Source organism: Tamandua tetradactyla, chromosome 23 (assembly GCF_023851605.1).
Source record: "Tamandua tetradactyla isolate mTamTet1 chromosome 23, mTamTet1.pri, whole genome shotgun sequence".
NCBI classification, from domain to species: domain Eukaryota; kingdom Metazoa; phylum Chordata; class Mammalia; order Pilosa; family Myrmecophagidae; genus Tamandua; species Tamandua tetradactyla.
The window spans coordinates 27,144,190-27,167,265 of NC_135349.1; positions in this window are offsets into that span (position 1 = coordinate 27,144,190).

The window sequence follows — 23,076 nt, forward strand, 5'->3', positions numbered from 1 at the left end:
AAAAAACAAGGGGGGAAGATCAGTTATAAAATTTTAAGGGGGTCCTTTAAAAGTATAATAAAAAGCAGGACTATTAATCTTTTATTTCAATAAGTTTCTTGAGGCCTGTGAATTTGTGTCTAGTTTGCTGCCAAATCCCCAGTATCTAGGTATGCCGAGGACAAAGTAGGTACTTATCAAATAAAGCATACTTAATTACCCAATTGACTCATTACTCAATGGATGCAAATGCCAGGCAGACTCTGACCAATGTTTAAGAATTATGCACCCATTGCATCAGTCCTGGGATTTAGAGAAAGGTAAGAAAAATATTCAAGGCATCTTGAGATTGGGACCTCAAAGGACGGTAAGACCACATAGAATGTGGAGATGGAAGATGATGGAGTAGGAGTTTCAAGGACTCAACTCATTCCTTCCAACAGAAAAACTATTACACAGGCTTAATCTGTGTCTGAAACAACTATTTTGAAACTCTGGAGGCCAGAAGAACACTGTACAACATCCAGGGAGGACCAAGAAGAAGAAGCTGATAAATTTTCCAAAAAGAACAGTAAATTGCTCTCTCTGAAGTGGCTACCAGCACCTATGCTCCACTCCTGTGGCAGCCCACAGTGGAATAGAGCCACCAGAAAGGGACATAAAAGTCCTCTTCTCCAAAATAAAGGGTGGGCACAGCTGGCCACTGATCATGGATTTTGATTAATGACTTCAGATCTCAGGAGGTCTGTATCTGAGGGCAGCATTCATTTCAATCCACCCTCAACAAGAACATAGACCACCATTGTTTCAAATCACCCTGGACAGGGGTAGTGTCAGTGAAGTCTTAAGAACACTGTGCTTCCTCAGAGCTGTAAGGAGAGTTGGTTAAAGCATTGCATTGGATGGAGAAGCCAAGAAAGCTCAGCTCTGAGGAACCATGCAAGAAGATCTTTTGCCTCTCCTGATTCCCTCCTCCAGACACTATGAAGCCAGTCTGTCCCTCCTTGTGGGTCCTTGGCCCTGTTTGAAATGGTCATTTGGAAAAGACTGATTTGTAAAAGTCCTCTCCAGTGTGCTCTTCCATGCAAAATTTGTCCTCCAGGCAAAAGCCTCTTGAGACAACTAAAGGAGTATAAGAAACAACCAATAGGTTTATAAGGGAATCAGAAGTGAAATAAGGAAATATCTTGAGGTGAATGAAAGTGAAAATCCAACGTATGAAAACTTATGGGATACAGCAAAGGCAGTGATGAGAGGGAAATTAATAACTCTAAATGCTGACATTAAAAAAATTAATGACTTAATCTCAAAACTGTTTAGAAACAGAACAGCAAACTAAACTTAAAGTGAGCAGAGGGAAAGAAATAATAAAGATAAGAGTGGAAATAAATGAAATAGAAAAAAAAATAGAATCAACAAAACCAAAAGCTAGTTCTTTGAAAAGATCAGTCAAATTGAAAACCCATTAGGTCGTGACAAAAAAGAGAAACGATACAAATAATGAAAATCAGAAATTAAAAGGGGGCATTACTACCAATAGTGCTGAAATAAAAAGGACTATGATAGAATACAATGAACAACTGTACACCAATAATTTAGATAACCTAGAAGAAATGGCAAATTCACAGAAATACACAAACTACCAAGAGTGACTCAAGAAGAAATAAAAGATCCCACAAATCAGTTACTGGTAAAGAGATTGAATCAGTAATCAAAATCCACCCCAAAGAAGAAAAGTCCAGGACCATGGCATCAGAAAGAAATTCTACCAAACATTCTGTGAGGATTTAATGCCAATTTTGCTCAATGTTCCCAAAAATTTTAATAGGAAGGAACAGTCCTTAAGTCATGCTACAGGCCCATGTCATGCCCATACTAAAGCCAGATAAAGATACTGCAAGAAAAGTAAACTACAGATCAATATCTCTTATGAATGTAGATGAGGAAATCTTCAACAAAATACTAACAAAAGGAATCTAACAGTATCTTAAAAGAACTATACATCATGATCAAGTAGGATTTATCCTTGATATGCAAGGTTGGTTCAATATAAGGAAATCAATTAATGTAATACCTCACACAACACAACAAAGGGAAAAAAACATGATCATCTCAATTCTTACATAAAAGGCATTTGACAAAATCCAGTACCATTTCTTTGACAAAAATACTTAGAAAACTAGATATAGATGGAAAATTCCTCAACATGTTAAAGAGCATATGTGAAAACCCCACACCTAACATCGTACTTAAAGATGAAAAGTTTTCCTCTAAGAACTGAACAAAACATTAATGCCCACTGTCATCACTGCTATTCAACATGCTGTTGGAAGTTCTTGCCAGAAAAATTAGGCAAGAAAAAGAAATAATATCATCCAAATTGGAAAGCCCAGGGCTATATGGCTTCACAGGGAAATTTTACCTAACATTCCAAAGAAAAATAACACCAATCCTGCTCAAACTCTTTCAAAGAATTGAGGAAAAAAAGAAACACATCCTAACTCATTTACACAGCTAACATCATTCTAATACCAAAACTGGGTAAAGATGCTACAAAAAGGAAAACTACAGGTCAATCTCCCTAACGAGTATAGGTGCAAAAATTCTAAATAAAATACCAGCAAATTGAATCCAAGACATATTAAAAGAATTATACACCATGCCCAAGTGGGGTTTATACCAGGGATGTGTGTGGTTCAACACAAGAAAATCAATCAGTGTAATACAACACATTAACAAATCCAAAGTGAAAAATCACGATCATCTCAATGGATGCTGAAAAAGCATTCAACTCAATTCAGTACCCTTTCCTGATAAAAACACTTCAAAAGGTAGGAATAGAAGGCTACTTCCTGACATGATAAAGGGCATATATGGAAACCCACAGCCAAAATCATATTTAATGGTGAGAGACTGAAAGCTTTCCCCCAAAGATGGGGATGAGAAGAGGATGCCCACTGTCATCACTCTTATTCAACATTGTACTAGAAAGTCTAAACAGAGAAATTAGGTAAGAAAAACAAATAAAATTCACCCAAGCTGGAAAGAAAGTGGTAAAACACTTGCTATTTGCAGATGATATGATACTCTACTTGGAAAATCCTGAGAAATCTATGACAAAGCTACTTAGGCTAATAAAAATATTCAGCAATGTGGTGGGATACAAGATTAATGTTCAAAAATTAGTAATGTTTCTATACACAAGTAATGACCTAACCGAGGAGAAAATTAAGGTAAAAATTCCATTCAAACTAGCAACTAAAATAATCGAATATTTAGGATTAAACTTAACCAGCGATGTAATGGACTCAAACACAGAAAACTACAAAACACTGCTAAAAGAAATGAAAGATAATCTCAATATGTGGAAAGACATTCCCTGCTCATGCATATGAAAGTTAAATGTCACTAAGATGTCACTTCTACCCAAATTAATCTGCAGAGTCAGTGCATTACCATTCAAAATTTCAACAAACTACTTTGAAAACTTGGAAAAGCTACTTATCAAATTTATTTGGAAGGGAAAGAGCCTTCGAATATCAAAAAATATTCTTAAAAAAAAAGAATAAAGAAGTGGAAAAACTAACACTTCCTGAAATTTAATTTTATTATAAACCACAGTGGTCAAAATATCATGGTTCTGGCACAAAAATAGACATACTGATCAATGGAATTGAATTAAGAGTGCAGAGATACACCACCAAATCTGTGGTCAATTGATCTTCGACAAGGCCCCCAAATTCACTGAACTGGAACAGAATAGTTTTTTCAACAAATGGGAATGGGAGAACTCGACACCAATAGCCAAAAAAGTGAAAGAGAACCTTACCTTATACCCTACACAAAAATTAATTTAAACTAGATCAAAGACCTAAACATAAGAGCCAGTACCTTCAAACTCCTAGGAAAAAATATGGAAAACATCTTCAAGACCTAGTAATAGGAGGTAGCTTCTTAAACTTTGTTGCACAAGCAACAAAAGAAAAATATATATAAATGAGAACTTCTCGATATCAAATGCTTCTGTGCCTCAAAGGACCTTGCCAAAAAAGATGAGGAGGTAGCCAACTCTATGTGAGAAAATATTTGGAAACCGCATATCACATAAGGATTTGATATACAGTATATAAAAAGAAATCATACAACTCAACAACAAAAGAATAAACAACCCAATTGAAAGCTGAGCTCTATGTAGAATATAAGGGGCCTAGGGATACACAGAAGCTAGAGATACATGAATGGCTACCAAATGAGGTTGAACTTTAATGTATGGAAATGGATAGAAATGATAGTAGTCCATTAATGAGTTTATAAGTAATATTACCATATTGAAGGTGACTATGATTGAAAGGGGTTGTATAGAGCCATGTATCTTAGCAATCAACACTACAAATATAAATAATATTTGCACTGAAAAAAAGAAACAGAACTATTAAACTCCCTGAAGAACACTTAAGAGAAGCATCTTCAGGATCTTGTGTTAGACAATGGTTTCTTAGACTATACCCAAAGTACAAGTAACAAAAGGAAAAATAGATAAATAGGACCTCATCAAAAGTAAAATCTTTTGTGGCTCAAAAGCTTTGTCATGAAAGTAAAATTGGAGAAAATATTTGGAAACCACATATCAGATAAAGGTTTAATATCCAGTATATATAAAGAAATCCTTCAACTTAACAAAAAGGCAAGCAGCCCAATTAAAAGATGACCAAAAACTTGAATAGACGCCTTTCCAAAGAAGATATGCAATTGGCCAGAAAGCACATGAAAAGATGCTCAAAACTACTTACTATGAGGAAAATGCAAATCAAAACCATAGTGAGATACAATTTCACACCCATTAATGATTGCTATTAACAAAATGAAAAGTAACAAGTGAGAGGGAGGATGTGGAGAAATAGGAACAGTCAGTCATTGCTGGTGGCAATGTACATGGCACAAGTGCTGTGGAAAACAAATTTTTGTTTATTCAGAAAGCAAAATATAGAACTACCATATAACCTGGCAATCCTGCTACTAGGTATATTCCCCAAAGAATTGAAAGCAGGAACTCAAACAGATATTTACACACCAACGTTTATAGCAGAGTTTTTCACAATTGCCAAAAGATGGAAGCAGCCCAAATGTCCATCAACCAGTGAATGAATAAATAAAATCTAAAATATACATGAAATGGAATATTATTCAGTCATAAAGAGGCTGAATACATGCAATATTGATGAACTTTGAAGACATTGTGTTGAATGAAATAAGCCATACACAAAAGGGCAAATATTTAATGATATTTTATGATCTCACTGATTTAATATAATTATAATAAGTAAACTCATGGAGTCAGAATCTGTGAGGTTACCAGGGGAAGGGTGGATATAAGGAATGGAAAGTTAAGGCTTAATATTGCAGGATTCCTATTTAGAATGATGGAAATGTTTTGGTAATGGATTAGGATTATTGTAGCATAACACTGGGCACATAATTAACAGTACTGAAATAGGTACCTGAATATGATTTAAAGGGAAATGTTATATTGTACATATGGTAATAGAATAAATTTTTTAAAAATCCATGGAAGTACACTACCCAAACAGAAAACCCTATGCTCCACTATGGTCTGTAGTTAATAATGCAATTATAAAAATTTACTGTTATCAATTGTAGCAAATATTCCATACCAATGCCAGGTGTTCATAATAGGGTTGTATATTTCCTGGTAAAATACAGGGAATCCTGTATTATAAGCATGCTTGTTTTGTGAACCCACAATTTCTCTTTTAAAAAAATGAGAAGAGTGTGAAAGTTATGTTTGGTGTCAGTGAATTGCAAGATATCAAAAAGTGGCAGATGCATATTTAGGACAGGACAGATGAGTCTGGCTAAGACAGGGCATTCCATTTATATGAATATTAAAGCAGAAGACAGGGAAATGGGCTTGGAGTCCAATTGTGAAGGGCTGTATAGGATTTTGGAATATATTCATTCAACAATTAGCGAAGTTTAAAATGTTTTTATTGGATATGAAATAGCTGAATAGATATGGAAACCAGCTAGATTGGAGAGGGCACTAATTCAACAAGAGACTTTTGCAATAATGCTACAAGAGGCAATGAGGTCCAAGGAAGGGGCAGTATTAGTAGAAAGAAAATTGGTTCAGAAGGCGGACATGTTTCATATTACTGACTGATTAGATTGAAATGAGACACAGAGAGATGTGCAAAATGATGTAGGGATGATCTAAATATGCACATCACTTACCAAGCCTCCTAGAGGCTCATCTCATCTCTCAGTACAGTTTTCTATTGATCATCAGTGCTAATAACTATAGGACCTAACTTGATAATTAGTCACAGCTCTCTCTCTCTCTCTCTCTCTCTCTCTCTCTCTCTCTCTCTCTCTCACCCCCACACACATACCAATCTCCGTAATAAATGGCTTAAAGATGACCTTTTTGTCCCTGTTCCTTGGAGACATCTGCAGAAAAGAAGGCAAATATGGGTAGATTGTTTAGGTTCTTGCCCTGATTCTACCACCAGCTAAGTTCTCCTTTGGCCAAGTCACTCGGTGCCTTCATCTGATTGTATTAGATTAGTGTCTTCCAATGGTTTGTTGAGATGCTACACTGAGAAGGATGGAAAGGTTCCAGTACTCTCTTTGGTTCCAGCCAGAACAATTTTTTTATAATAGAGTTTATAATTTCAGTTCTGCAAAAGCTCTAATGATCTGTGACCCTCTACAGGGTAGAATTCAGTAAATGTTTTTCTGAATGAATGAATGAAATAATTCTTTGAGTCTGAAGTTAACATAAAGAGAATGGACAACATTTGTGAGAAATATCTCAAGTTAGATACAGTAATACCTAATAATTGTACAGTATTTAAAAATTCAGAAATAACTTTTATATATTTTCTTTTGATTGTCACAACATTGGAGGTGATAAATGTAATATTATATAAATATTATAGCTGAGAAAACAAAGGTGTTGAAATGATAATTGTTGTAATAACAGTAATACTGATCATCATAATAGCCAGCATTTTTTTCATTTCGTTTGTGTTAGGCACTCATCTAAGGATTTTAAATGCATAAGATAATTTAATGTTGATAACTCTATTTTATGAATGAGAAAACAAGATCCAGAGATATTAAGTAACCTCCCAAAAGCCTCACAGCTAGTAAACAGCAAGGTCAGGACTTGAAATGGATCTTTTATATCCAGAATATTTTCCATTAAATTCTTTCTCTGCACAGCAAATGAGATTGAGCTAGGCGTTCACTTATAAGTGCAGCAAATAATGATTCCTTATCTACTATCTGCTCGGTGCTGCTAAAATAAAGAATTCAACTGCCGGTGGAAGAGATGGACAATAAATAAGCAGATACACATATAACATTATCTCAGTGGTCAATTCAATGAAAAAAGTAAAGAAAGGGTTAGAGAGTGTGAAGGCTATTGAGAGAAGGCTACTAGGTGATGGTTTTTTAAGGTAACATAGAATCAGAGTCTAAATGAATGGAAGGTGTGCCATGAAAATATCAGAGGAAAAAAAATGACAAGTCAGAGACAGGTGCTGGATTAAGCAGGAAGAGTGGTAGGAGATAAAGCTAAATTTATAAGCAACATTTAAGGTTAGGAATTCTGGATGTCATTTGAAAGGTAATGCATCAGTGAGACACTTGAATAATATATTTTGTCTTTATGCAAGGTGTCTGCATATAAGCATTATAAGCTGGTCAAACAGTTTTGGAAGTTATGCAGTGCCCATACTCCTCCTGTCTGAGTGCTCTACTCCATTATTCTTAGCTTGTGGATTCCATCTCCATGATTGTAAGACCGTTTCTGACCTGGAGGTATCATGAGGAAAGGGAAAAAGGAGAGGGAACAAAGTCTTCTCTTTCTTTTGAGATTTATCCATTTGTATTGAGAAAAGAAGCCCTTGCCAAAAACATCCACCTACAGTGGACAAAATTATCAAGTGGCCAGTCCAGTTGTTTGGAGTCTGGAAAATGGAACAGGAAATAGCTAGTATCATGCAGTGCTGCACAAAACTGGGGTTCTGTTAATTAAAAGGAATGGGGGAAGACGCGTGTGTCAACAGGCAGTGTCTGATGTTGCTCAGCTGTCACTCTTGGCAGCTATACTTTGGAAGAAATTTTGACATCAAATGATCCTAGAACTGAAGCGTGCTCATCCCTTACTGTCTGTATGACTGTAGGTTTGCTCAGTGTTCTCTCTGACACTCACTGGTATCATCTTTAAAATTGGAATAGAAGGGGTATATATGCATCATATCTGTAGGTGTGTGTGCGTGCGTGCACGTGTGTGTACATGTCTGTGCACATGTGTGTGCTTGTGCATGTGTGTGCATGCATGTGTGTGTGCATGCGTAAATTACAGTGCCTAGTCTGTCAAAAGGACTCCTTAATATGTGTAGTAATCTTTTTTGTCTTCTTTGTCACTTATGACTTACAATAAAAGAACGAATGCTGTGACATATTTTGACTTTAGAGGCCAGGTATTGACTCTAAAGATGGAAGTGCATTGAGGAGGTGTCCTGGATTCAATCACTGTAATACCTCTGAGCATTAGCCTATTTATTTGCATCATGATGCAATGATATTCACATCAGAGTGGCTGAAAACATAAAAAGAAATACCAGTGGGTGGTGCAAGGGTAGTTCAGTGGTAGAATTCTCACTTGTCTTGCAGAAGACCCAGGTTAGATTTCTAGACCATGCACCACCAAAAAAAGAAAAAAAGAGAGATGTGCCAGGGCATAAAACCACTGAGTGTCATGTCTGGCAAATAGTAGTTGCACAAGGTAAAAAGTTGAAAGCTCTCTAACTCTTGACTCTTTGGACCCGAAAGCACTGGCAAATAGTTGAGGGAAGAAACATCAGATTTTGAGAAACATCTAGATGAAAACTCACCAGGTTGGGGTACATATCAATACACAATCAGGCACCATATGATAAGCTTATGGTCTATAGACCTACAAAAGTTATGGTTGTGCAGCAGAGAGATCTGATTTACTTAACCCTCTCCCATCAAAAAAAAAATAGTTAAGTAAACACCACCCAGTTTCCCTCTGGAATTGAGATTTTCTATGGGTTTTTCACAAAGTTGCAGCATGACATGTAGCCTATTTTGGGGGGGAAAAATCCCAATATCTTTCCTATTGAAGATATCTGCGTCAAAGAAGCAGGTTTTTTCCCCACCTGCTACCTCTTTTCCCCAGAATTAATTACAGTTATTTTGGTTCCTCTGTGCCTTTATCTTGCAATAGCTATTCCAAATATAGATACACATATTGTTTTCCTCGTCAAAAGCACCTCCCACACATGCATAGTGACTTCACACCTCCCTGCTCCCTGCATTCCCCCACACTCACAGCAAAGCTCCCATTTTCTTTCAAAGGGTGGTCTTCTCTTGAACTAGTTCACTGCATTGGCCAGCAGGACAAGAACACCCCTATCCTTAGTGCTCACAAGAGCTCATCCCACCCACCCCATCCCCATACAGCCACCACCTAGTGTGGGAGGTGTTACCATGTGTGCAAGATGAGCTTCAGCTCTGACCCACTTTGATAGACCCTATCTTTCCCAGAACTTTCAACTGATCTTCAGAGGGAGATACTCACCACCCCTGCAGCTCAGGCCTGAGCCCATCTTAACCTGAGTTTTGACTAAAAATTGGAGTGAAATAGTGCAGCCAATTAGAGCCAGGATGCCAGAGGAAACCCTTGATAACCACACAGACTTTGACACAGACTCTCCTTAACCCCAATGTGGGCACTAGTTGCAAAGCTGTGACTCTAGTTCCATGCTTTGCCGTGTCTCTTCTGTGAATGCTGCCTCCTTCCCTCCTTTTACTCATTCATTTAACATACTTTGCTTTTTGCCAGGTCACTGTTAGTATGCTTAGTATGAAGATATCAGGTATGACTCCTTTCTTTGGGGACTCACACTGTATCACTGTGGTGTGGAAGAGAGATACATACACCAATAATTTCATAGCCAGAATTTAAATATATAATATAGAATTTATACATATAATATACTATATATATCATTTTGAGAGAAATTATTCCCAAGAAAAAGTAGACTATAAGCTGAGACAGCAAGTAACTTTGTCAGAGGTGCTGATCAGGAAAGGGTTCTCAGAAAATTCATATTGAAGTTTTCCTTCCCAGAGTACTTTGAAGGCTGAATAGGAGTTCCACATGTAGGCCAAGCTGGGAAGAGATTTCTAGGAAGAAGCAACAAGATGTGAAAGAAACACACACAGAGAAGCATAAAGGTGAAAAGATTATCTAGGTAGCAGTGAGTACTCGTAGGTGGCTAGGCTTAGCAGAAGTGCCTATCAATTTGATTATGAAGGCAAGGAGATTTGGCTGCATGAATATATTTTAAGAGTAGAGAATGGAGAACAAAATTTGGATTAGGTGATAGAGGGCTTTTTCCACCACCCTAAGGTACTTGGGACCTACGGCAGGTCTTTGATCACTGGGTATACATATAGGAGATTGAGAAGGTGATGTTTGAACAAATTTTGGAGACCGAGCAGCAATTTTCCAGGCATAAAAAGAGAGAATTTCTTATCACTTTGGAAATAAAAGGGCTAGGGCTGATTTGACCATTGCACATTTAACCATTAGTCTGATTGAGCCAGAAGAGTTTTCATAACTTCTTAATGCTCACACCATATTGTTATTAAATATTTTAAGTATCACCTTCAATTTCTTATCACTTAAGAAATACAAGGGCTAGGGCTGATTTGACCATTGCACATTTGACCACTACTCTAGTTGAGCCAGAAGAGTTTTCATGACTCTTTAATGCTCACACTATATTGTTGTTAAATATTTTAAGTATCACCTTCAGTTGCAAGTGAAGAGCATAATATATCTGGGAAAACTTCAAATTTCTTTACTTAGTATCTAAGTTATGAAATCTTACCCAAAATATAGATTCTTTTGCTTAGATTAGGAAATAAAGATTGCAAGTGAAGAGCTAAGGGCATGGTGAAAAAAAAGGAATGAAAAGCAATGGTAGATATCAAATCAACAAAAAGTAGGGAAAAGATACTATAATTTACCACTTAAATCTAATAACAAATTTGTACTAAAGAAGCCATCTCTACTATTTACCCCATATCTCTAGCCTCTGCTTATTCTTCCCTAAATTGAAAACTCAAGGAAAAAAATAAAACTTAATGCTAACACCCTTTTGTTTTAACCACTGAATTTCAAAACTTCTGTTATTTTGAAACTAGACATTTGTTGATTCAATTCAACTGAATGGACAACATATAATGTCTATAAATTTTACTTACAAAGTATTTTTAAAATGTATTTTTTCATTTTTACTCAAGCAATCCCAGTATATGACAACATCACCCTTTGCCTGAACCACTGCAGTCACCTACTAATTGTTCATCCAGTTTCCCACCATTCTCCCTCAAAACTATTTTAAAGACCAAAGCTCATAAAACTTATTTCTACACCAGTCAATTGCCTTCAATCATATAATAGCTTATTGTTGAGCATTTAATAAAGCCCAAACTCTTAACATGGTAGCCCAAAAGCTCTGGGGAGAGGGACTCACTTCTGATCAATGCTAAAGCTTCACATCACACTGCTCTCTTTTGTTCACCATATTCAGACACATAGATCTCACTTATGTTTTCAAGTGACCTTTCTTTTTTGCTACTACAGCTGCTTGTAATACACTTCCCAGAGAGTTCCTTGTCTTTCAGGGTTTAGGAGTCTTTCATAACCACCCTATTTAAAGTATGTTGACCCACAGTATTAACTGTCTATTTCTGCATAACACTTTACCCCAAACCTTAGCAGTTGAAAACAACACATTTATTTTCTCAAACTTTTGTGATCAGCAATCCAAGAGTGCTCAGCTGGGAAGTTTTGACTCAGGGTCTCTGACAAAGGTGCAATCAAGGTTGTTGGCCAGTGTAGCAGTCCTCTTAAGACTTGACTGGGGGCAGACCTGTAGATCTCAGAAGATCTGCTTCCTCACATGGGCCTCTCTGTAAGACTGCCTCATTACTTGCGAGCTGTTCTACCCCGGAGAGAGTAATCCAAAAAAGGGAGAATGCAGAGCACCTAGAGGAGGACTTCCAGGATAAGCACATGAGTTGCTCTGCAGATCCACTCCCCAGTGAAACTGCTGGAAATTATTTTAAAAATCAGTCATTTAAAGTCTCTGGAAATGGTCCTAAGAACATACAGCAAGTAAAGAAACACTTATCCAAGAAAATATGCTAAAATTTAGTAAGAACAGCAAGATTTTAATTGATAACTCTCTCCATTCCTCCCCCTTCCCAACCCAGCAAGAGAGAAACTCCTGTCCCTTTAGCTTCCAGTTAGAGTACCATCTACAAGGCTAACTTCCTGGGAAAGGAGGACATCCATATTTCTCCTTATGCCCCCAGACACCTATTGTTAAGGCTAAATTCCAGATAAGTGCAGCCAATAGATGGGGCTCCCTTCTTCCATCCAGACCCCACTCATGGGATGGAGGCACCGTGGGCTCCTTGGCACACTGGCACCTTGGGCATAGTGCCATTGAGAATACTGGTTCCCTGATTGCCTCTTCCTTGATTCATAAGGCAATGATTCCATTCCAGCTGAGAGGATCCGAGGCTACTGGCTGCCCTCCACCAAGTCCTGGCCTTCTAAAACAGGGGCGTTTCACTCAGAGAAAAATATGCCATTGTCTCCATCCTCAGCTCTGGAGTGGTGGCTCAGATGTTTTCCCTGGGGGAAAAAGCAAGCCATAATATAATACAGATAGCATCTAATCTCATCTCCAAAGAACTGGCTTTATGTGTAATAAGAGTGTGGAGAAATTTAAGCTTAAGGGCACTGCAACATAATAGAAGTTGTAGGAAAAGACAATATTGAGAAGGTTTGTGGATTCATCAGACATATTAGACTAAGCACTAGGCCTTCTTGTTGGCCTGAGAGAACTGTGGAAAGAGGCTGCTGAAAGGAGTCAATTTTATCAGAACAAATCTCAAACACTGACCTCAAGGGCTATCCACTGAAGGAGCCCTAGGTTGATTGGTTTACTTTGTGGAGCAATTTATTCCAGAGCACTGTGGGGAACAATAGCACAATCAGGGGGCAATTACTAGAATTTAACAGCTGGGTATTGTCATGGAAACAAAGAGAGCCCTGCCAAAACCAATGGCATCTGGGGTGACCGTAGGATACCCTAGGGTGCACCCACTGAGGAGCAGCATCAGAATAAATTGCAGCATCTGCAATTTATTCCAGAGCACTGGTGGGGAGACATGGATTCCACTAAAATAATCTAGGCTATCACTAAACAAATAAGCAAGCAAATAACGAGCACCAGGTGTAGGAGTTACCACTACCAAGAATTACTCAATATATTAACTAAAATACAGTTTCCAAAATATAAATATATGAACATTCAAAGAACAGGAAAGGATGACCTCAGACACTGGAAAGAAAAGAAACATAGAAACTGCCTGTGAGAATGAGCAGATGCTAGATTTAGCATAAAAAGTAATTAAAGCAGTCATTTTAGTTATGTTCAAAGAACAAAAGGTTTCCTTCCATGATTAAGGAAGTAAAGGAAAATAGGACAATGTTGCATCAAATAGAGAATATCAATAAAGAGAGAGAGATTATTAAAAAGAACCAAATGGAAATTACAGAAATGAAAATATAATAACTGAAATGAAAAATTTATTATAGGGGCTCAGCAGAAGATTTGAATAGCTAAAGAAAGAATTAGTGACCTTGAGATAAATCAGTTGGCATTCCAAAGAACAGAGAGATAAAACAATGAAGGAAAATAAACAATCTCAGAGAAGTTTGGGAGAACCAGAAAGAAGGGGGAGGGGGAAGCTATTTGAAGAACAATGGCAGAAAAATATCCAAATTTATTTAAAAAACTAAACAAAACAATATTGTATCCTTCCAGGAAGTACAATGAATTCCAAGTAAGATAGATACACCCCCAAAAATCCACAAACAGATCATTCTAAAAAGTCTGAAAGTCAAAGAAAAGGAGAAAATCTTGAAATCATCCAAAGAAAGATGATTCATCACTTAGAGGAGAACTCCAATAAGATTTATAGCTAACTTCTCTTCAAAAACAGTGGAGCCAGGAGGCAGTGGGATAGCATATAAAAAATGCTCAAAGAAAACATTGTCAACCAAGAGTTGTATATCCAGCAAACATATACTTCAAAAATGAACACAAGAATAAAGACATTCCCAGATAAAAACTGAGAGAATGATTACTGGAAGATTTACCTTACAGGAAATACCAAAAATGTTCCTCAGCTAAAAGCAATTGACCCCAGATCAAAATTCAAATCCACACTAAAAATCAAATAGCATCAGTATAAGTAATTTTGTAGTTATCAAAGGAAGTATAAATACATATTTTTCTTCTTTCTTAACTGATTCAAAAAGCAATTGTACAAAATCATATGTATGTAATGTATTTGTTGGATCTCAAAATATAGGAATATAGTATATATTCCAAAAATAGCACAAAAAAGGTGGGTAGGAGCAAAGATATATTGGGCTAAGGAAATGGTAACTTGAAGCCACAAGAGCAAATGAAAAGAAACTTAAATGATAAATGAGGAGTTTTAACAAAAGATGTAAATATATACTTGTTTTCCTTTCTTCTTTCAGCTGCTTTAAAAGTGTTTTGAAAAGTATTGTTTTTTTTTATTTCTTTGCTTTGTATATATGTTATACTATACAATAAAAAAAATAAAAATAAAGCCATTCCATTTCCAGTATATTGCATTCTGGCAGCTAGCAAACTAGAAGAGAAACCTTCTTCCTTTACGTATGTTAAGAAAATATTGTGATTGAATAATCAGTTTCAGTCAGAATGTGCAGCTTTGTGAGTCCTTCTTTCTCATTCAGATGAGTCTGTCTTTCTCTGCTCTAATAAATAAAATGTGTTGATCTCATTAAAAAAAATCACTAAATCCAGCCCCACTCAAAGGGAGGGTATTACACTGTGGCCTGCATGCTAAAAAGGTGAGGATCATTTTATAGGCTACCTATCAAAACACCCTCATAGATTATTTCTTTCATAGCATTTATTAAAATTTGTGCATGTGTGTGTAAATTAAACACTCAGCTTAATAAGTATATGCATTTTATTTGTCACCACTAGATTTTGAAACACAGTAGATATCATCGGACACACAGTAGATATCAAATATGTATTTTTTGAATGAATAAATAAACTTGACTCAATGTAACAGAGCATAATTAAACTCAGAAAATATTTACTGAACATTTCAAAAGTAATAGACACATAATTATGAATAAGACACAGTCTACTATCTAGGATATTGATCATGGCATATTAGGGAAAGGGCTGGCATATACAGAATGTACTGCAATGAAAGATAAAATGTTTGAGGAGAAGGAATCAAGTGCTACTAGATGAGGGACATTAATGTCAAGGCAAGTTTTGGAGAAGGTGGTAATTGAGCTGGGTTCTTAAAAATGAATAGAATTTGGCATTACAGAGATGGAAAGGTGGTTATTATATGGGAGAAGACAGACGCAAACATAAAGAAGCAAGAAAGCACATGCAATATTTGCAGAACAAAGTTTGAGTGGAAGAAATAGTGGGAAATGCCAGCTCAAAAGTTGAATTTATGCGGATAATGGAAGGCTTTAATTGACATTAATTAGCAACATCTGTATTTAGATTTAAAACAGATGCTACTAATTAAAGACTTTACAACAATTCTTGTATTTTTGTGTGTATGTGATTACATGTAAGTTTATATTTACATTTGCATTTATGTGTATGTATGTATAACTGAACAACATGAAATTGCCAATATACATTTATGATCTACAAAGATGAAAATATCTTATGATCCACCTACATTATTTAAGAATAACCCTATGAGGTAAGTGTTGTCCTCAATATACAAGTGGTAAATTTGAGTTTTAGAAAAATGAAGTGACTTTCCTATAGACAGAGGACTAGAAAGTGGCAGCATTCAGATTTAACCACAGCTCTTTCTGATAACAAATCTTATAACTTAAGTTTTCCAATTGCGGGTTAAATTGGCAAAATTGAGTCATTGACAAGTTTGAATCAGAAGCATAACATGATCTAAATATAATTTTTTAAATCTCCATATTAAATCAGATGTTGATGACCAACTTTGGAAATAATGACAACAATGAAAATATATCATGTAAGAAAAATATTTTCTAAATATATCAAGAGCTCCAATATATGAATGAGAAAATAAGTCCTGCACTGTCAAAGAAAAAAATGGGCAAAAGATAATATGAACAGACAATTAACAATAGAGAAAATTCAAATGTTTCTAAAACAAAATGCAAAGGATGTGAAATCTCAGTTACCAAATTAATGTTATTTATTTTAAAGCCAACTTTCATGAGAATTTATATACAGCAAAGTATACCCATTTTAATGCAGATTGATGTTTTTCACAATTATATACACTCATGCAATGACTACTCCAAACAAATACTGAACATTTTCATCTCTATAAAAATTTCACCATGTGCATTTGTCTGTCAATCCAATATTGACCCCCAGTCCAAGTAACTGTTCATTTGCATTCTGTCATTAAGGATTTGATTTATCTCAACTTGAGCTTCATATGAATGGAATCAAATAGTATATATTTTTTTGTGTCTGACTTTTGTACTTGGCTGGCATAATATCTTATAAAACTCATCTATGTTATTACACGTATTAGATATTTGTTTCTTTTTATTGCCAAGAAATAGTCATTATACAACTAGACCACAATGTGCATTTAGCTATAAATGTATATTTGTTTTATTTCCAATTTTTGGCTTTTATATACAAGGTTGCTATGCACATTTGTTTACATAGCCTTATGGGAAGATGTGTGGTATCCCCCATCTGGAGTAAATATCTAGAAATGCAATTGTTGGGTAACATGGTAAATGGATGTTTAACTTCATTTTAGAAAAAAAATGAAAAAACAGCTGCCAAAGTGTTTTGCAAAATAGTTGTAACATTTTACATTCACATAAGCAAAATGTGAGAATTACCGTTGCCCCACCTCTATGCTACCACTTGACAATTTCAGTTTTTTATGTAGCCATTTTTGTATGTGTATGGTGGTCTCAGCATGGTGTGAATTTACTTATTAGGACTCTAGTCAGGATCCCAATTTCATCTTGTAGCAATTTTAGTAACTTATGCTTTGTTCTAGTTTGCTAGCTGCCGGAATGCAACATACCAGAAATGGATTGGCTTTTAATAAAAGGGGATTTATTTCATAAGTTCTTCAGAGGAAAGGCAGCTACCTTTCAACTGAGGTTCTTTCTTACGTAGGAAGGCACAGAATGGTCTCTGCTGGCCTTCTCTCCAGGCCTCTGGGTTCCAACAACTTTCCCCAGGGTGATTTCTTTCTTCATCTCCAAAGGCCTGGGCTGAGCTTCGAGTGCTGAGATGAGGTATGCTGAGCTGCTTTGGCCATGCTGTACTAAGCTCTTTCATTTAAGAACCAGCACATTAAATCAAACATCATTCATTGCAGCAAGCACGCCTCTCAGCTGACTGCAGATGTACTCAGCAACAGATGAGGTTCATGTACCATTGGTTCATGTCCGCAGCAACAGACCTAGGTGCCTTCACCTGGCCAAGTTGACAACTGAATCTAACTACCACATGCTTTTAAGAAATTTACTATTACATCTAGATTGCCAAATATATTAGCATAAAGTTAACTCATAATATTCCTCTATTTTTCCTTTAATGTCTGTAATATTTTTAATGTAACAATAACCCTTTGCCATCTTTAATATTGCTAAAATGTGTCCTCTTTATTTTTTGCTTCATCAGTATGGCTAGAAGTTTTTCAATTTCATTGATCTTTTCAAAGAAACAAGCTTTGCTTTTTTATTTTACCAACTGTTTTTCTGTCGCTTTTCTTTTTCATTGATTTCCTCTCTTTATTAATTCCCTCATGTTACTAACTTTGGAGTTTATCTGCTCTTTTTTTAGGAAGAACATAGATGATTGATTTTTCTCCATTCTTATTTTCCTAGTGTGAGAATTTAATGCTATAAACTTCCCTCTACACACTGTTTTAGTTGGATACCTCATAATTTGATATGTTGCTTTTTAAAAATTTTTCATTTAGTTTATGATACTTCGTAATTTCCCTTGTGCTTTACTTTTAGACCCATGGGTAATTTAGAAATATATCATTTATTTTAAGAAATTTGAGGATTTCCTGGATTTATTTCTGAAATTGATTTATAATTTAATTCTGTTCTGGTGGGAAAACAGTCTGTATGATGTTAATCCTTTTAAATTTCTTGAGACTTGTTTTCTGGACTAAAATATGCCCTCTCTTTATGAATGGTCCATGTGTACATGAAAAAAGATTGTTTACTGCTATTATTGTGTGGAATATCCTACAAATGTCAATAAGTTCAATTGGTTATTATTGTTTTTCACATTATTATATATATATATATATATATATATATATATATATATATCTTTATTATCTTTCTTCTTGTGCTTTAAAATATTGAGTCAGGAGCATTGAAATCTCCAACTACCATTGTTGGTGTGTCTATTTCTCTTTTTAAAATTTAAATCATTTTTATGAGAAGTTATAGGTATACAGAAAAATCAAGCAAATAATAAAGTTCCCATTTTCCCAATCTATTATTAACTTCTTGCATTAGAGTGTTACCATTGCTACAATTGATTAATTTTACTATTAACTATAGTCCATAGTTTATATTAGGGTTCACTGTACTGTACAGTCCTATGGTTTTCAAAATTTATTTTAGTAACATATGTGCAACCTAAAATTTATCCTTTAGCCACATTCAAATACATAATTCAGTGCTGTTAATTGTGTTCATAATGTTGTGCTAACATTACCACAATCCATTTCCAAAACATTTAATCAACTAAGAAAAACACTCCTGTACCTAGTAAGCACTATAAGTAAATGTTTATGCTCCCAATCAAAGAGTTCCAAAGTGTGTGAGGTAAACATTGGCAAAACTGAAGGAAGCTATAGATGATTCAACAATAACAGTGGGAGACTTCAATACAGCACTCTGCTCTACAGATAGAATAACCAGACAAAAGATCAACAGGGGAAAAAAGAACCTAAACAACATTGTAAAAAAATTAGACCTAAAAAACATATAGATCATTCAACCCCCAAAACACCAGGATATATCTTCTTCTCTAGTGCATATGGAATGTTCTTCAGGATACAGCTGATGCTGAAACACAAAAAAATGAGTCTATATAAATTAAATAAGATTGAAATTATCCAAAGCACTTTCTCTGACCACAATGGAATGAAGCTGAAAATTAATAATCACCAAAGAACTAGAGCTCTCACAAATATATGATGCTTAAACAACACACTCTTTTTTAAAAAAAAATACTTTTATTGAGATATCTTCACACATGTATAGTCCATAATGGCTCATAATATCATCACATAACTGTGTATTCATCAACATGATCCTATTTTAGAAATTTTTCATCACTACAAGAAGGAGTGAAAGAAAAAACTCATTCATCTCATACCTCTTATCCTTCCCTTTCACTGACCACTAGTATTTCCATCTACCTAATTTATTTTACCTTTTATGCCCCTCTATTATTTATTTATCTTGTATCCAGACATTTTTACTCATCTGTTCATATCCTGACTAAGAGGAACATCAGACACAAGGCTTTCACAAACATAGTCACATTGTAAAAGTTATATCTTTATACAATCATCTTCAAGAAGCAAGGTTACTGGAACACAGCTCAACAGTATCAGATACTTCCCTCTAGTCACTCCAATACATCATAAACTAAAAAGCAATATCTATATAATGCATAAGAATAACCTCCAGGATAACCTCTCAACTCTGTAATCTCTCAGCCAATGAAGCTTTATTTTGTCTCATTTCTCTCTTCCCCCTTTCGGTCAGGAAGACTTCCTCAATTCCTTGATGCTGGGTCCTTACTCATCCTGGAAGCTCTGTCCCACACTGTTGGGAGTTTTCCACCCTTGAAGTCATGACCCACATAAGGGGGAGGGCAGTGAGTCCACCTGTGAAGTTGGCTTAGAAAGAGAGGCCACATATGAACAGCAAAAGAGGTTCTCTAGGGGTGACTCTTAGGCATAATTTTAAGTAGGCTTAGCCTATCCTTTGCCAGAATAAGTTTCATAAGGGTGAACCCCAAGATTGAGGGTGCAGCTTATTGATTTGTTTGTCCCCATGGCTTGCAAGAATATCAGAAATTCTTCAAATTGGGAAGTTGAATATTTCCTCCTTTCTCCCCAGTTCCCCAAGTGGTCTTTGCAAATACTTCTTTATTCACTGCCCAAATTACTCTGGGATATATTGGGGCATCACATTAATGTGGAAAAAACAATGAAATCTCATGCTTTATTCAAGATTTCATACACTTATGGTGTTCAATTAACCTGACCATACAAATTAAATTAGGTAATGTGTTATCCAAAATATAAATTGTGCACCAAATAATCATCTCTCCCTTTGGTCTCACACAGAAGTTGAAGTTTTAAATATGGATGATATCATCCATTACCCTGTATTCTGTTCTACCTTCATCCTATCCTGATCAGCTACCTTCATCTCTCTAGTCGAAGTCAAATTCTTTTTCAACCTTTTCAACAGTTCCTTTATGGAACATTGCCAGCTTTCATAGCTTCAGGGCTCTGACTCTGAGTCTCAGGTGTTACATAAATACCTAAGGTTTCTGGGGATGACCAGATTATATACAAATAACTCAGTACCTTAGAAATTAGAAATAACAATTACAACTCCTGAATATATGTGATTACTATATTATTATAGTTAGTCCATATGAGTGAAGCATGATAATATTTGTCTCTTTGTTTCTGACATTTCATTCAACATCCAGTCCTTAAGGTGCATTCACCTAGTTGCATGCCTTACAACTTCAACCTTTTTTGCAGCTGCTCTGTGGTCCACTATATGTATACACCATAGTTCCCCCTTCCATTCCTCAGTCATTGCACCCTCAGGCAATCTCCATCCACTGTGAATGTGAACACTGCTGCCATAAACACCAGAGTGCAAATGTCCATTCCTGTTCCCACACTCAGTTCCTCCAGATATATACTGAGCAACACCTTGCAATGTCATATGACAAACTCATCCCTAGCTTCCTATGGAACCACCACACTGCCCTCCTAGGAGCTCAACTCTCAGTTTCCCTACCAACAGTGAATAGGTACATTTCTTTCTCCACATTTTTTCTGGCACTTGTTTCTCTCTGTTTATTTTTAAACTGTTTTATTCACATATCATGCAATCCAACTTAAGTATATAAACATGACTTCACCACCATAATCCATATGAGGACATTTCCTTTTCTCCACAAAGAATCCCCTTCCCCATGTTGTCTGCCTGTTGATATTTGGTTTTGGCATAATGCTTTAAACAATACACTCTTAAATAATCAATGAGTCAAAGAAGAAATTGCTAGAGTAATTGTAAATATCTGGAGATACATGACAATGAGAATACAATATATTAGAACTTATGAGATGTGGCAAAGGCAATGCTGAGAGGGAAATTTATTGCCCTAAATGTCTATATTAAAAAAATAAGGAAGAGGTGGGTGGAAGGGTAGTTCATACATGCCATGTGGGAGACCTGGGCTTGATTCCCAGCCTGCGAACTTCCCAAAAACAAACAAACAAACAAAGATTCAACAAATGGTGCTGCAAAAATGGGACACTCTCAAAGAAAGAGAATGCAATGTGATCCCCACCATACAATATACAAAAAAAAGAGAGGAGAAAAATTAAGGACTTAACTGCTCACTTGGGGGATTTAGAGAAAGAACAGCAAACTAACCCAAAAGCAAATAAAATAATAGAAATAATAAAGGTTAAAGCAGAAATAAGCAAACTGGAAAACAATAAAATAATAGAAAGAATATTGAAACCAAAAGTTGGTTCTTTGAGAAAATCAGTAAAATAGATAGACCCCTACATAGATAACAAAGAAAAAAAGAGAGAGGATGCAAATAAACAAAATCAGAAATGAAGGAGGTGTTACCATGGATCCTGAAGAAATTTAAAAAATCGTAAGATCACCCTAAGATCAGGAACAAGACAAGGATGTCCATTATCACCACTGTTATTCAACATTGTGTTGGAGGTTCTAGCCAGAGCAATTAGACAAGAAAAAGAAATACAAGGCATCAAAATTGGAAAGGAAGAAATAATACTCTCACTGTTTGCAGATGATATGATACCATACGTCGAAAACCTGGAAAAATCCACAGCAAAACTACTAGAGCTAATAAACGAGTACAGCAAAGTAGCAGTTTACAAGATCAACATTCAAAAATCTGTAGTGTTCCTATACACTAGCAATGAACAAGCTGAGGGGGAAATCAAGAAACGAATTCCATTTACAATTGCAACTAAAAGAATAAAATACTTAGGAATAAGTTTAACTAAAGAGACAAAAGACCTATACAAAGAAAACTACAAAAAACTGTTAAAAGAAATCACAGAGGACCTAAATAGATGGAAGGGCATACCGTAATTCATGGATTGGAAGACTAAATATGGTTAAGATGTCAATTCTACCTAAATTGATTTACAGATTCAATGCAATACCAATCAAAATCCCAACAACTTATATTTCAGAAATAAAAAACCAAAAAGCAAATTTATCTGGGAGGGCAGGGTGCCCTGAATTGCTAAAAGTATCTTGAGGAAAAAAAATGAAGCTGGAGGTCTCATGCTGCTGGACTTTAAGGCATATTATGAAGCCACAGTGGTCAAAACAGCATGGTACTGGCATAAAGATAGATATATCGACCAACGGAATTGAATAGAGTGCTCAGATATATACCCTCTCATCTATGGACATTTGATCTTTGATAAGGCAGTCAAGCCAACTCACCTGGGACAGAACACTCTCTTCAATAAATGGTGCCTAGAGAACTGGATATCTATATGCAAAAGAATGAAAGAGGACCCATATTTCACACCCTATACAAAAGTTAA